The sequence below is a fragment of the Chlorocebus sabaeus genome, chromosome 6 (genome assembly GCF_047675955.1).
Source record: "Chlorocebus sabaeus isolate Y175 chromosome 6, mChlSab1.0.hap1, whole genome shotgun sequence".
NCBI lineage: Eukaryota > Metazoa > Chordata > Mammalia > Primates > Cercopithecidae > Chlorocebus > Chlorocebus sabaeus.
In genome coordinates this window covers 5,598,091-5,612,376 of record NC_132909.1, presented here as the reverse complement: position 1 = coordinate 5,612,376, position 14,286 = coordinate 5,598,091, and the positions used below count along the sequence as shown (strand labels likewise).

Sequence of the window (14,286 nt, the reverse complement as noted above, 5' to 3'; positions counted from 1 at the left end):
GCCAACATGATGAAACCCCGTCTCTACTAAAAATACAAAAAGTAGTCAGGCTTGGTGGGTATCTGTAATCCCAGTTACATGGGAGGCTGAGGTAGGAAAATCACTTGAACCTGAGGAATGGAGTTCTTAGTGAGCCGAGAATGCGCCATTGCACTCCTGCCTGGGTGACAGAGTAAGACTCAAAAATAAAATAAAACAAAATACAAATACAATAATTAGCTGGGTGTGGTGGCACACACCTGCAATCTCAGCTACTTGGGAGGCTGAGGCACAAGAATCACTTGAATCCAGGAGAAAGAGGTTGCAGTGAGCCAAGATCACAAGACTCCACTCACAGCCTGGAGGACAGAGCGAGACTCTGTTTGAAAAATAAAAAAAATTAAAATAAAATTAAAAAGCGCATTTCTGATGAGATCAACACAGAGACAAGAAAACCTCAGTAATATGATAGAGACTGACAGGCAGAGGGAACTTCAGATGCGGGTGGGAGGGCATGAGAGGCATCTCTGAGTCTAGACCTGAAGGAGAAAGGGACAGTGCCATCTTCATTTAGAAACAGAATAAGAGCAGGGACAATGAACTGAGACACGAAGGGTTTTGATATCTGGGAAAAGAGAAAAGCAAACGTGACAGGGGCAGAGGGAGTCAGATGAGGGCAAGCTCCCAGGAGGAGGCTGGACACTGGCAGGGGCCCTGGACACAGGGCTGTGGAGCCACAGTGAGGAGTTGGGCTTTTGTCCTGGGGAACACGGGAAGCCGGTGGAGGGTTCCCTGCCAGGGACTGACACGACCTGCTTTAGACGCAGCAGTGATATCCTCATACAGACAAAGGCCTCCGAAGATGTTCTCTGTTTCTGAGGGTATAACTCTGTTTCTTCCATTCTTCTGCTTTTTCTTTTTTTTTTTCATTTTTGGGGTACTGCATCTTATTGAAAATTCTAATTACAACTGGGCACTCCTCTCTCCCAGAAGAAAAGCCACACCCAGACCTGCACTCTATTTTGCCAATCATTTCAGGGGTCAGGATCACTCCTGGTCAACCTCCGGTTGAGGTTTTCTGGTCTAGCCCTTCATCACCAAGTTGCAGGGGGGCTCACTGGGGCTCAGAGAGGGAAACATTTTCACCATGTTACCCTGAGAAGGTCTGAGATGAGTGAGAAGGTGTCCCTGAATTCTTACATGGGGGCCTGGAAAGGCTAATGGGAAGGCTTGGTCTTATCACTCCATCCTTAAAATTAGAGAAGCATCTTTCACATACCTGGGCTAAAGATTCTTTTGAAAGGTTCTGATGAAATTGACTCCCAACATTAAATTCTTCCTTAGAAGAAAATCTCAGTAACATTTATAAAATGCAGAAGTGTTCATCCTGGCTGACGCAGTGAAATTCCGTCTCTACTAAAAATAGAAAAAATTAGCCAGGCGTGGTGGCAGGCGCCTGTAGTCCCAGCTACTCAGGAGGCTGAGGCAGGAGAATGGTGTGAACCTGGGAGGCAGAGCTTGCAGTGAGTGGAGATTGCTCCATTGCACTCCAGCCTGGGCGACAGAGCAAGACTACATCTCAAAAAAATTTTAAAAAGAAAAAAAAAAAACTAAGACGTAAGCAAATTTCTTCAATCAAGAATACATGGGTGGACAGTTGCCGTGGCTACACCTGTAATTCCAGCACTTTGGGAGGTCAAGGTGGGTGGATTACCTGAGGTCCGGAGTTCGAGACCAGCTTGGCCAACATGGTGAAACCCTGTCGCTACTAAAATACAAAAATTACCCGGACTCTTTCCTCGAAACTTATTTAACCTCTTGTTGCTCCTTTGCTCCTTCTCCCCAATCTTTCGATCGTCCTCAACCTCCATAGATTTCCGCCTCTTCTCCCATCTCTTCGCCTCCTCTGCTCTCCCTGTTAAATTCTCTCTTCGCTGTTGTAACCCCGTGGCCCCTCTCTGGCACCCCAGATCCCCAGGTGTCCTCCCTACTGTGGTTCTCCTGCTGTTCTTTCTGCCACCAGCACCACTCTGCTCTGTTTGTCCTGGCTCCAAATCCCTTCTCCTCTTCCTCACTCTGATGAGCCTCCACACCTCTGCCCCTCTCCATACCTTGCTGTCTATCCTTCATTTCTCTGCACATCTAGCTTTTCTCTACATTTCTGCAGTTGCTTTTCTCCTCTTGCTTTCTTATCTTTTCTTTCTCAATTTTGTTGTCACTTGGGAAATCCCTCACCATCCTCTACTTTGCCATCTGATTTGTGTCTTTCTCATTCTTCTTTTCTGTCTCAGGTCAGTCCCTCTCTCTGTCTCCTGATCCCTTTGGCCCAATCACACGAGGGTTTGGAGTAAGACGCCTGCATCCGGGAGGAGCACATTTTCCAAGGGCTGGAGCTGGGCAGGCAAGAACACCCCGTGTCACAGTACAGGCACCGGGAACCTCCCCAACGCGGGCTCAGAGAAAGCGGTGACTGTGGAGGCGACACCTGGGGAGCAGCAGGCCCAGCATGAGGAGCAGGAAGGTGGGGAGCGACGACACCTTCAGACAAGGGTGGGATCCGCAGGATTGCAGGATCAGGCAGAGACCGCAGCCTCCCAGGGACTGGGGTCGCGGCGCTGTGCTCCAGGGACCGATGAGGGTGAGTCTGGGAGGCACGCAGGGTGGGAATCTACCTCTGGGGGTGAGGACTTTAATTGCGCAGTGCGGAAGGAGTCAAAAAACGGTTTTGAGCAGGAAAACTACGCGTCAGGAAGTGTATGCATTGCCCTATAGCAGAAAGACTGGTAATGGGACCACCCTCAGGGCGACTTTAAACCAAAAATAAGCGACTTCCGGATTCCCAGGAGAACGTCTGCGTGTGCTCTGGGTGAAGGAAGAAGGGGTAGAACTTTCAGGTGTACGGGGACCCCACATTCCAGGTACAGAGGTGCCGGGACCGGGGAGCGCTGACTTAATACAACACAGAGCAAAACTCACCGCGGCAGCGTGACTTTCACTCCACGTGATCTGCTTCTTTGTCTGCGTGAATCTGTGCGCGCAGGACAGAAACTAGGCCTGGGTGGAGCCAACGAGGAGGTGGGCGGGGCCTGGGCGAGGTAGGGGCGGGGCGCAAGGCGGAGAGACCTTGCCCTTTACTACCCGTAGAGTACCGCGCGGCAAAGGGACAGGTGCCTCTCTCAGCCTCTCTCCCAGCGCCTGTTCTCCGGGTTTTGGAGGTGAGAGCGGCCAGGAAGGCTGAAACGTGATTCCAAAGCCCTGGAATTGTCTGGAAAAAGGATGCAAACTGGCCGGGCGCGGTGGCTCAAGCCTGTAATCCCAGCACTTTGGGAGGCCGAGATGGGCGGATCACGAGGTCAGGAGATCGAGACCATCCTGGCTAACACGGTGAAACCCCGTCTCTACTTAAAAAATTACAAAAAACTAGCCGGGCGAGGTGGCGGGCACCTGTAGTCCCAGCTACTCGGGAGGCTGAGGCAGGAGAATGGCATAAACCCGGGAGGCAGAGCTTACAGTGAGCTGAGATCCGGTCACTGCACTCCAGCCTGGGCAACAGAGTGAGACTCTGTCTCAAAAAAAAAAAAAAAAAAAGGATGCAAACTAGAACGTAAAATTCAAAGCCCTGCCTGGTCGAAACGGTACGTTTTCATGCTGACGGCCCACAGAACAGAATAGAAATCCTCTCCCTTTCTATTCTCCATTTACCTGGGAGGGAGAGTCCACCCTGTGCTCAGCTTCAGACACTTCCCTAGGGCCTTTGCCTGGGGTGCGGGACGGAGTGCTCAGGCCAGGGAGGAGTGAGGTCACCACCTGCTGCTTAAACACAGCAAGAATGTGGGAGCAGAGGTGGGAGCCTGAGGTCCCAGCTACTCAGGAAGCAGCGGCGGGAGGATCGCTGAGCCTGGGGGTCTAGGTCAGCCTGGGAGACAAAGTAACATCCCCTCCCGCGGGGCTCCATTCCTCGTCTCTTTTTTTTTTTTTTTTGGAGACGGAGTTTCGCTCTTTTTGCCCAGGCTGGAGTGCAATGGCGCGATCTCAGCTCACTGCAACCTCCATCTCCCGGGTTCGAGCAATTCTCCTGCCTCAGCCTCCCTAGTAATTGGGATTACAGGCGCCTGTCACCATGCCTGGCTAATTTTTTGTATTTTTAGTAGATACGGGGTTTCACCATATTGGCCAGAATTGTCTCGATCTCTTGCCCTCGTGATCCACCCGCCTCAGCCTCCCAAAGTGCTGGGATTACAGGCATAAGCCACCGCACCCGGCTTTTTTTTTTTTTTTTTTTGCTTTTAAAATAAAATTTTGCTTTTGTGAGATAGGGATTCATTACTCTTTTCCATGTGAATATCCAGTTAGTTATGCCAGCACATTTGTAATACAGATCTATTACTAAGGAGGGCAGGTGACCTGAAGTTGTAGGTTCGAGACCAGCCTGACCAATATGGAGAAACCCCATCTCTCCTATAAATACAAAAATTAGCCTGGCGTGGTGGCGTGTGCCTATATTCCCAGCTATTCAGGAGTCTGAGGGAAGAGAATCGCTTGAGCCCAGGAAATGGAGGTTGCGGTGAGCCAAGATTGCACCATTACACTCCAGCCTGGGCAACAAGAGTGAAACTGCGTCTCAAAAAGAAACAATAAATAATAATAATAATAAATACAGCTGGACACGGTGGCTCACGCCTGAGCAAGACTCCATCTCAAAAAACAAAACAAACAAACAAAAAACAAGCTACCAGTTACACAGTAGGGCGTCCTCAAAAACGAAGGGAACACCTATTCTTTAAGTTTTTCTTACATAGGCGCTTAGGTAAAAACTAAGGTATGCCTACCTGCCAGTGGACTGATAGTGTTACAAAACTTATTACTTTGTCAATTTAAGGCTATCCTTGGTCGGTGGGGTGACTCACACCTGTAATCCTGGCACTTTGGAAGGCCGAGGCGGGGGGATCACCTGAGGTCAGGAATTCGAGACCAGTTTTGCCAACATGGTGAAACCCCATCTCTACTGAAAATGCAACAGTTAGCCGGGCGTGGTGGTGCATGATTGTAATCCTAGCTTCTCAGGATGCTGAGGCAGGAGACTCACTTGAACCCGGAAGGTGGAGGTTGCAGTGAGCCAAGACTGTGCCATTGCATTCCAGCCTGGATGACAAGAGTGAAACTACATTAAAAAGGAAAAAAAGAAAAGAAAAGCTATCCTTGGTATTTTAGCGTGGGAGTACTTGAAAGCATGACTGTAATTATCTTAGAAGCATACATTGTCACGGGATATTGGGTCATAAGGACATTGTGTTTCTTTAGAAGTTTGTCCTTGCAGGTACTATTAAGCTGCTTTCCTTAACTGTAAACATCTTACAGAAATCATTCATGCGTGAGCAGTAAGGAATACATCTTGCTAGTTTTAATGGACTTGACCTTTGTCATCCTAGCTCTCCTAGGTTCCTGCTCAACAGTTTATCCACTCATGCACCACAGAGCTCTAAGCACAATTATGGAGACACTACTTTCTTGTAATGCACTGAGATCATGCCACTGCACTTTAGCTTGGGAGACAGAGTGAGATTCCGTCTCATGGCTGGAGCAGAGAAAGCGAGGAAGACGCAGGCAGGAGATGAGGTCAGAGGGGTCCTGGGAGCATAGATCCATAGGGATGAGGTCTTGAAACATTTTTCCCCCACACCTCAAAAGAATTTTGGAAATGATGTATTTTCTCACTCCTTTTATGTATACATGCACATTTCTCTTTACAGTATAAATTACAACACTTACAAATAATGTAATTTATCCCCCATACTTAAAATACATGCTGTCAAGTTTGGCTAAACTTCCAGAAGTAAACTGTCACCCTCATCTAGACACGTAGGACAGTAAGGGAATTTGTCTGGGGGTTTAGGAAGTCACTTATGGACACGGGAAGGTGGAGATGCCTGTTTGATATCCCAGCAGAGAGCTGAGCAGACAACTGGACACAGGATTGTAGAGCTCAGAGGAGAGGCCTGCAAGGGACATGGAGCCATGTAGGTGGGTTAAAGCCGTGAGATGATAATGTTCAAGGTGATTTGAGTCTAATCCACTGTTTTTGCTCTCCTTTTGCTTTTATTATTATTATTATTATTTCGAGAGGACTGGAATCCATTTAAAGTTCAAATTAAGGCCAGGTGCAGTGGCTCATGCTTGTCATCCCAGCACTTTGGGAGGCTAAGGGCATGTGGATCACAAGATCAGGAGATGAAGACCATCCTGGCCAACATGGTGAAACCCCACTTCTATTAAAAATACAAAAATTGGCCGGGCATGGTGGCTCATGCCTGCAATCCCATCACTTTGGGAGGCTGAGGTGGGTGGATCACGAGGTTAGGAGATGGAGACCATCCTGGCTAACACGGTGAAACCCCGTCTCTACTAAAAATACAAAAAATTAGCTGGGTGTGGTGGAACATGCCTGTAGTCCCAGCTACTCGGGAGGCTAAGGCAGGAGAATTGCTTGAACCCAGGAGGCGGAGGTTGCAGTGAGCCAACAACACACCACTGCACTCCAGCCTGGGCGACAGAGCAAGACTCCATCTCAAAAAAAAAAAAGCAAAAATTAGCTCCGCATGGCAGCACACGCCTGTAGTCCCAGCTGCTGGGGAAGCTGAGGCAGGAGAATTGCTTGAACCTGGGAGGGGAAGGCTACAGTGAGCTCAGATCGCACCACTGCACTCTGGCCTGGGTGGCAGAGCATGACTCAGTTAAAAAAAGAAAGAAAGAAAAGAACAGAAAGAAAAGAAAAGAAAGGAAGTCTGGAGACACTATCCACTTCCATTCGTAGTGCAGACCCTGCTGGAGCTGCTGCCACTATAGGTGATCAAGAGGATCTGGTGCACCAGGTGAAGCGGGCCAAGCAGGCTGAGTGATACCATGAAGAAAGCAGCAAAGATGGATGTGGAGCTGACAGTTGGAGAAAGAAACCTTCTCTCTATTGCATGTAAGAATGTGACTGGAGCTATAAGGGCCTCCTGGAGAATAAGCAGCTGCATTGAACAGGAAGAAGAAAACAAGGGAGGAGAAGACAGCCTAGGAATGATTCGGGAATATTCACAAATATTTGAGACTGAGCTAACATTAATCTGTTGTGACATTCTGGATGTGCTGGACAAACCCCTCATTCCAGCAGCTAACACTGGCGAGTCCAAGGTTTTCTATTATAAAATGAAAGGGGACTACACAGGTATCTGGCAGAATTTGCCACAGGAAATGACAGGAAAGAGGCTGCGGAGAATAGTCTAGTAGCTGATAAAGCTGCTAGTGATACTGCATTGACAGAACTTCCACCAATGCGTCCTATCCGCTTAGGTCTTGCTCTCGATTGTTTTATATTCTACTAGGAAATTCTTAATTCCCCCAACCGTGCCGCAGGTTGACAAAGGCAGCTTTGGATGATGCATTGCAGAACTGGATCTGCTGAGTGGAGAAAGCTATAAGGACTCTACACTTACCATGCAGTTGTTTCATGATAATCTGACACTATAGACTTTGGACACGCAGGGTGACAGAGAACAGCAGAATAAACAGTAAAGAAGTTCTGCAGCATGTGCCTGTAGTCCCAGCTACTAGGAAGGCTGAGGCAGGGGAATTGCTTGAACCCAGGAGGTGGAGGTTGCAGTGAGCCAAGATCACGCCATTGCACTCTAGCCTCAGCAACAAGAGCAAAACTCAGTCTCAAACCAAAATGAAACAAAAAAAGAAAAATTTGCCTGGTGAGGTGGTGCACACCTATAATCCCAGATACTCAAGTGGGTAAGGCAGGAGAATTATTTGATCACAGGATGCAGAGGTTGCAGTGAGCCGAGATCATACCACTGAACTCCAGCCTGGATGACAGCAAGACTCGGTCTCAAAAAAACATTCTACCAAAACTTATTTCAGTTTTCTTTTTTTTTTTTTTAAATAAAAAACAGGCTGCGTGTGGTGGCTTATGCCTGTAATTCCATCAGTCTGAGAGGCTGACACAGGTGTATCTTGAGCTTAGGAGTTCAAAACCAGCCTGGACAATGTGGTAAAATCCGGCATCTAGAAAAAACACAAATATCTGGCCATGCTAAGTGGCTCATGCCTGTAATCCCAGCACTTTGTAAGGCTAAGGGGGGCAGAATGTTTGAGATGACGAGTTCGAGACCAGCCTGGCAAACATGGAGAAACACCATCTCTACTAAAAATACAAAAATTAGCCTAGTGTGGTGATGCATGCCTGTAATTCCAGATACTCGGGAGGCTGAGGCAGGAGAATGGCTTGGCCCTGGGAGGCACAGATTGCAGTGAGCCAGGATCGTTCCTCTGCATTCCAGTCAGGGTGACAAAGAGAGCGTAATAATAATATTAATATGAATAATACAAACATTAAGCGGGCCTGCTTGGGTGTGCCTGTGGTCCCAGCTACTCCGGAGGCTGAGGTGGGAAAATCACTTGAGCCCAGGAGGTTGCAGCTGCAGTGAGCTGTGATCCGGCCACTGCACTCCAGCCTGGGCAACAATGAGAATGACTCAAAAAAAAAAAAAAAAATTAAAACTACAAAATAAAAAACAACTAGTGAAATGAGAGGAACTAGAAAAAAAGAAACTTATTTAAAAAAAGAGGACAAATGTACTTTTAATATTCCTTTTATGCAGGTTCAATGTAGTAAGAGACTCAGTCGCATCTTACCCTACTTCACTCCCCCACTCCCCACCCCATCCATGAAAAGGGAAGAGGGGGATCTACAACTAATGAGTCAAGTCACTGTTCTCTGGCTGAAGAGGGGTTACAAAGGGAAGCTCACCTCTGCCGCCATAATTATAAAATGCACCACACTTAGACACAGGAGCTTTGCAACTCTCATTCTTACCTGTATAATTTAAACGAATATTAAATTTGTTATCCTCTAAACAGAGAAAGCAACATGTTATCACTTCATCATCACATTCTGTACATAGCTCCTTCTCTGTACATAGCTCTTTCATTCTGTACATAGCTCTTTCTCACCTTCTCTGAAATTAGAATTAGCCTGGCATGATGGCACATGTCTGTCTGTCATTCCACCTCCTTGGCAGGCTAATGTGAAGATCACTTGAGCCCATGAATCTGAGGCTGTTGTAAACTAGAATTGTTCCACTGTACTCCATACTGGGCCCAGAGTGACATTTGTCTCTTAAAAAAGAAAGTTTGGAGTCAGAGACATATTGACTCACTAGTGTAGCTTCAAATGCATTACAAAATCAGACACAAAATATATACCTTAGTTTGCCTCATTTTCCAGAATTTACCAGATATCAATGTACATTAACGTATGACTTTCATATATAGATTCTCCGATCTGGTCCAAAAAGAGTTAAACATGCATCCAGATGTGGCCCCCAAACAATCCCTGCTGCCCAACATCACTGACAACATGGGACCCACACCCCATCTCCATCCATGTCTGGTGTGAGCCCTTCCCAGGACCATGCCCAGGGGAGCCTATTCCTAACCTCATTCACTAGGTTATAGGAGATGGAATTTAAGTGAAGATGACAAGGACTGAGAAAAGGCATGGGTGAGCGCCAGCAAATGTGTGAGGTGGATGCTTCAGACTCAGAGAAGACTGGCTACTACAATACCTGGCATTTCAGAAAGCAAAGAGACAGCAGAATCCACCGAGGAATATCACTCACCTGAGGAAGAGCCATCCCTGGATCCTTTTCTTTCCTCTTCTTGGTGGCTTCCTCATGTAACATGAGTCTTTGGAAATCCTGTATGTGAAAAAAACCCAGAGATTTAATGTTTAGAAATCACTCCCTCCTTTCCTGTGACAAAACACACACACAGGGGAGACCTTACCCTGGAGACGGACGGTCCTCTGCTGCCCGCTGCACCAGAGATCATGCAGAGATAAGAACGTGCCACGGGAAGATCTACAAGGGTAACCTTGACCCGTTTTCAGATCTTGCTTCCCTCCTGGAAAAGTCCACACACACGCTGCAGCAGGAGAGAGACCTTCAGGGCAGAGATCTGGCCCTAACCAAACCCCATGCAGAGCACAGCCCCCTCACCTCCCTGTGGATCACAGGCTGATCTCAGCTCTCAAGATGGAGGAAACTGCCTTGACATTCAATGCTGGAGACAGATGAGAATCACCTGTGTCATTGTAGGTATTGCTGAGGGTGGGTCCCATACTGTGAAAATAGCAATCTCGATAAAACAGCATAAAAGATGTATTTGCAAAATGCCTGAGAACCCCAATGTAAAGTCATGGTTGAACTCCACTCAGAGGGCGCCAGCCCAGCACAGCCCCACCTTCTGGCTCTGCTCCCTGCTTAGAGACTTGTCCTCACCAGGATCCAGTGAACCGTGAAGGAGCAAAAAGAATCACACAGAACAGGCAACATGGACCAGAGGTGGGGCTGAAGGTGGAGCTGTCATGACAAATGGGGGGCTGTGGGAGAACATAAAGTTCTCTATAGTAAAAGTGATGTCAGAACAAAGACTTGGGGAAGAAACGCTGCTTGTCACTTGCAGCTCAGTGGCCACAGAGTCCTAGGCAGAGGGACAGCACAGGTGAAGTCTCTGAGACGGGAGAAACCTCAGTCCCAGAAAAAGGAAAGAGGCCTGCAGGGCTGGAGCAGAGAAAGCGAGGAGGACGCAGGCAGGAGGTGAGGTTAGAGGGGTCCTGGGAGCACAGATCCGTAGGGATGAGGTCTTGAAACATTTTCCCCCACACCTCTAAAGAATGTTGGAAATGATGTATTTTCTCACTCCTTTTATGTATACATGCAACTTTCTCTTTACATTATAAATGACAACACTTACAAATAATGTAATTTATCTCCCATACGTAAAATACATGCTGTCAAGTTTGGCTAAGTCCCCGGAAGTACACAGTCACCCTCATCTGAGATCTGTAGGACTGTACGGGAATGTGTTTGGGAGTTTAGTAAGTCATTTATGGGCATGTGAATGTGGAGATGCCAGTTTGATGTCCCAGCAGAGAGCTGAGGAGACAACAGGACACAGGATTGTAGAGCTCAGGGAAGAAACCTGCAGGGGACATGGAGCCGTGTAGGTGGGTTAAAGCTGTGAGATGAGATTAGGAAAAGCAGTTTGTGTGGACAGAGACAAGAATAGGTTCAAGACGACTTGAGTCTAATCCCCTTTTTTTTCTATTCTGGTATTTGTGTTTTTTACATTTTGGGAGGACAGGAATCCATTTAAAATTCAAATTACACCTGAGCATTACCCTCTCCTACAGGAAAAGCCACACACTATTTGGCGAAGTATTTCAGGGGTCAGTGTCACTCTGACTGAGGTTTTCTGGTCTTATTCCCCACCTGTACATTACAGGTTGTGTCAGTTTTTCCGAGCAGGAGACACTTCACCAAGGTATCCTGAGAAGCTCTGAGTTGAGTCAGGAGGTGTGGCTGATTCCCATGTGATGGCTGGAAGCGCCAATAGGCTGTGTTAGTTTTCCTTCTCTAGAAAATTCCACAATGGGCCGGGCATGGTGGCTAACCCTGTAATTGCAGCATTTTGGGAGGCTGGAGTGGGTAGACCATTGAGCCCAGGAGTTTGAAACCAACCTGGGAGACTTGGTAAAACCCCATTCCTACCAAAAGTACAAAAAATTGGCCTGGTGTGGTGGAGTGCATCAGTGGTCTCAGTTATCTGGGAGGCTGACTAAGGTGGATCACTGGGCCTGGGAGGTGGAGGGTGCAGTGAGCCAAGATCGTGTCCCTGCACTCAAGTATGGGTGACAGAGTGACATTCTTGACTCAAAAAGAAGGAAAACATTTCAGTACCATTTTATATACCTGAGCAAATGAAATGTCTCTTTCAATGTCTAAGGTTCTGATGGCACGAATCCTAAACATGTAATTATTTTCCCAGAAAAATGATTGTGAAACGTTCAAAATAAACACAATTGTGAACACATAGCTATAGGTGTTTAAAACACTGAAAAGGAAGCTGCTGTACAAAGGAGATCTGAGCAAATGTTTTCTTCATGAACATATGGGCTCCGGTGGAACAAGGTTCCAGGTCAATCCAGCCCATCCTTCAACATCTGCAAATATTATGGACCAGAGGAACATGAGGGGAACGATGACTTAGAAGCTCACAGCTCACCATTTAATCAGATGACATAAAGAAATAAAATGGAATCATGGCCACTAGAACTAAATTTTGATGTTAGCATAAAGAAAAAAGTTCCGTGATATCTTTATCAAGTACACATTGAAACAAACTAAAATCATTTATCAGGTACCAGAAAATGTTTCCAATAGATGATACAGACTAGAAATCATGCAGTCCTCAATGTAACCTGAACACAATAAATTTCAGAGAAAAACCATTTATAATGGTTAAAAAAAATCTAATAAAATGTGCGGTCAAAGAAGAAATTTTTTCAACACATATCATAGTTGGAAAACAATGATGTGACCCCTTAAGATTCTACCAAAGCTTATTTGAGAAGCAGTTTTATTTTATTTATTTTATTTTATTTTGAGACAGAGTTTTGCTCTGTTGCCCAGCTGGAGTGCAGGTGCACGATCTCGACTCATTGCAACGTCCGCCTCCTGGATTGAAGCGATTCTCATGTCTCAGCCCCCCGAGTAGCTCAGATTACAGGTGGCCACCACCATGACCAGCTAATTGTTGCATTTTTAGTAGGGATGGGGATTCAGCATGTTATCCAGGCTGGTCTCAAACTCCTGACTATTCTTTCTGCTGTTAGCTGTCAGTCCTCTTCATCGCAGTACAAACAAGATTTATTTTTGTCTGTAAAAGTGATGTGAATGGTCTACCTGCCACTCCATGCATCACTTTCAACATTGTCTTGTCCCAACTTAAAATGAGTTATCCATTTACAAACTAGTGATTTCTTTTGGGCATCGTTCCCATAACCTTTTCATAAAGCATCAATGATTTAATTGTCCCTCTACCCAAACTTTACCATATTCATTTCTTGAGACACTATCTCACTCTGTCACCCAAGCTGGAGTGCAGTGGCATGATCATGGCTCCCTGCAGCCTCTACCTCCTGGGCTCAAGCCACTCTCCCACTACAAACTCCAGAGAAGCTGAACCAGCAGGCATGTGCCACCATGCCCAGCTAATTTTTGTATTTTTTGTAAAGAAGGGGTTTCACCATTCTGTCCAGGCTGGTCTTGAATACCAGGGCTCACGTGACCTACCTGTCTTGATCTCTGAAAATGCTGGGATTACAGGCCTGAGCCACTGCATCTGGTCTCATTGTAAATTTGATGTTTCTTCTTCTTTCAATTTTAGCAGAATTTACATTGCTTTGATGGAGTCTCTTTTCAAACTCATCTTACCCTTCTGAGTGCCTCAAACTAGACCCTGTTTACACATAACAAATTTGTACCATTTTATTTTGGTGCAAAAAAAATGTGAAGTCATGCACAATTTTCTCATAATATGTATTTTTCATGAACTTCTTGAAGACCCCTTGTGCTAGCAAACTGTATTCAAGACGATATAAAAAGGATTGTAGATATTCAAGTGCCACTTATTTCTGAGATGTAAGGATGGTTCAACATATTCAAGCAATTCAATGTGATATTCCACTTGAACAGAATGAAAGATGGAAACCACATCATCTCAATACATGGAGAAAAAGCATTTCACAAAATTCAACATCCAGTCATCATGGAAATCCTAAGCAAAATAGATAAAGAAGGAAATTTACCTCAACAATACAAAGACAATCCATGAAATGACCGCAGTGGAAACAATCAGGGAAAATGGAATGCTTTTCCTGTAGGATCTCACATGATGCAAGAATGCTCTCACCCCTTCTATTAAATCAATACTGGCTGTCCTAGCCAGAGCAATGAAATAGCAAAAGAAATCAAACTCATCTGAATCAGAAAGAAAGAAGTAAAATTCTATTTGTTTGTAGACAGCATGATCTTCTGTGAAGAAAATCACAGAGTCAACCAAAGTACAACTGGAACACATTCAGTGTATTTGCAGAATAGAATAACAGCACCAAAAATTAGTTGAATTTCCATACATCAACAATAAATAATTTTAAAAGAAAATTAAAACCACTTCCATTTGCTAAAGAGCTTAAAGTAAGAAACATTTAGGAATAAACATAAAGGTGAGAAGCTTGTACCTTGAAATCTACAAACATTGATCAAAATGATTAAAAACATGTATAAATACATACACAACCCATATTGATTGGAAAAATTAGTATTGCTCAATGATTACATAACCAAATGTGATTTAGATTCAATACAATACCCATAGAAATCCATATAACTTTTTGATAAGAAAACAAAAAACAGG

General features: G+C 45.6%; 1 pseudogene; it reads left to right on the top strand.

Moving 5' to 3' along the window:
- Positions 1–3,962: 3,962 nt before the first annotated feature.
- LOC140711811 (14-3-3 protein epsilon pseudogene) lies at positions 3,963–9,256 on the top strand (annotated as a pseudogene).
- The last annotated feature ends 5,030 nt before the right edge of the window (positions 9,257–14,286 follow it).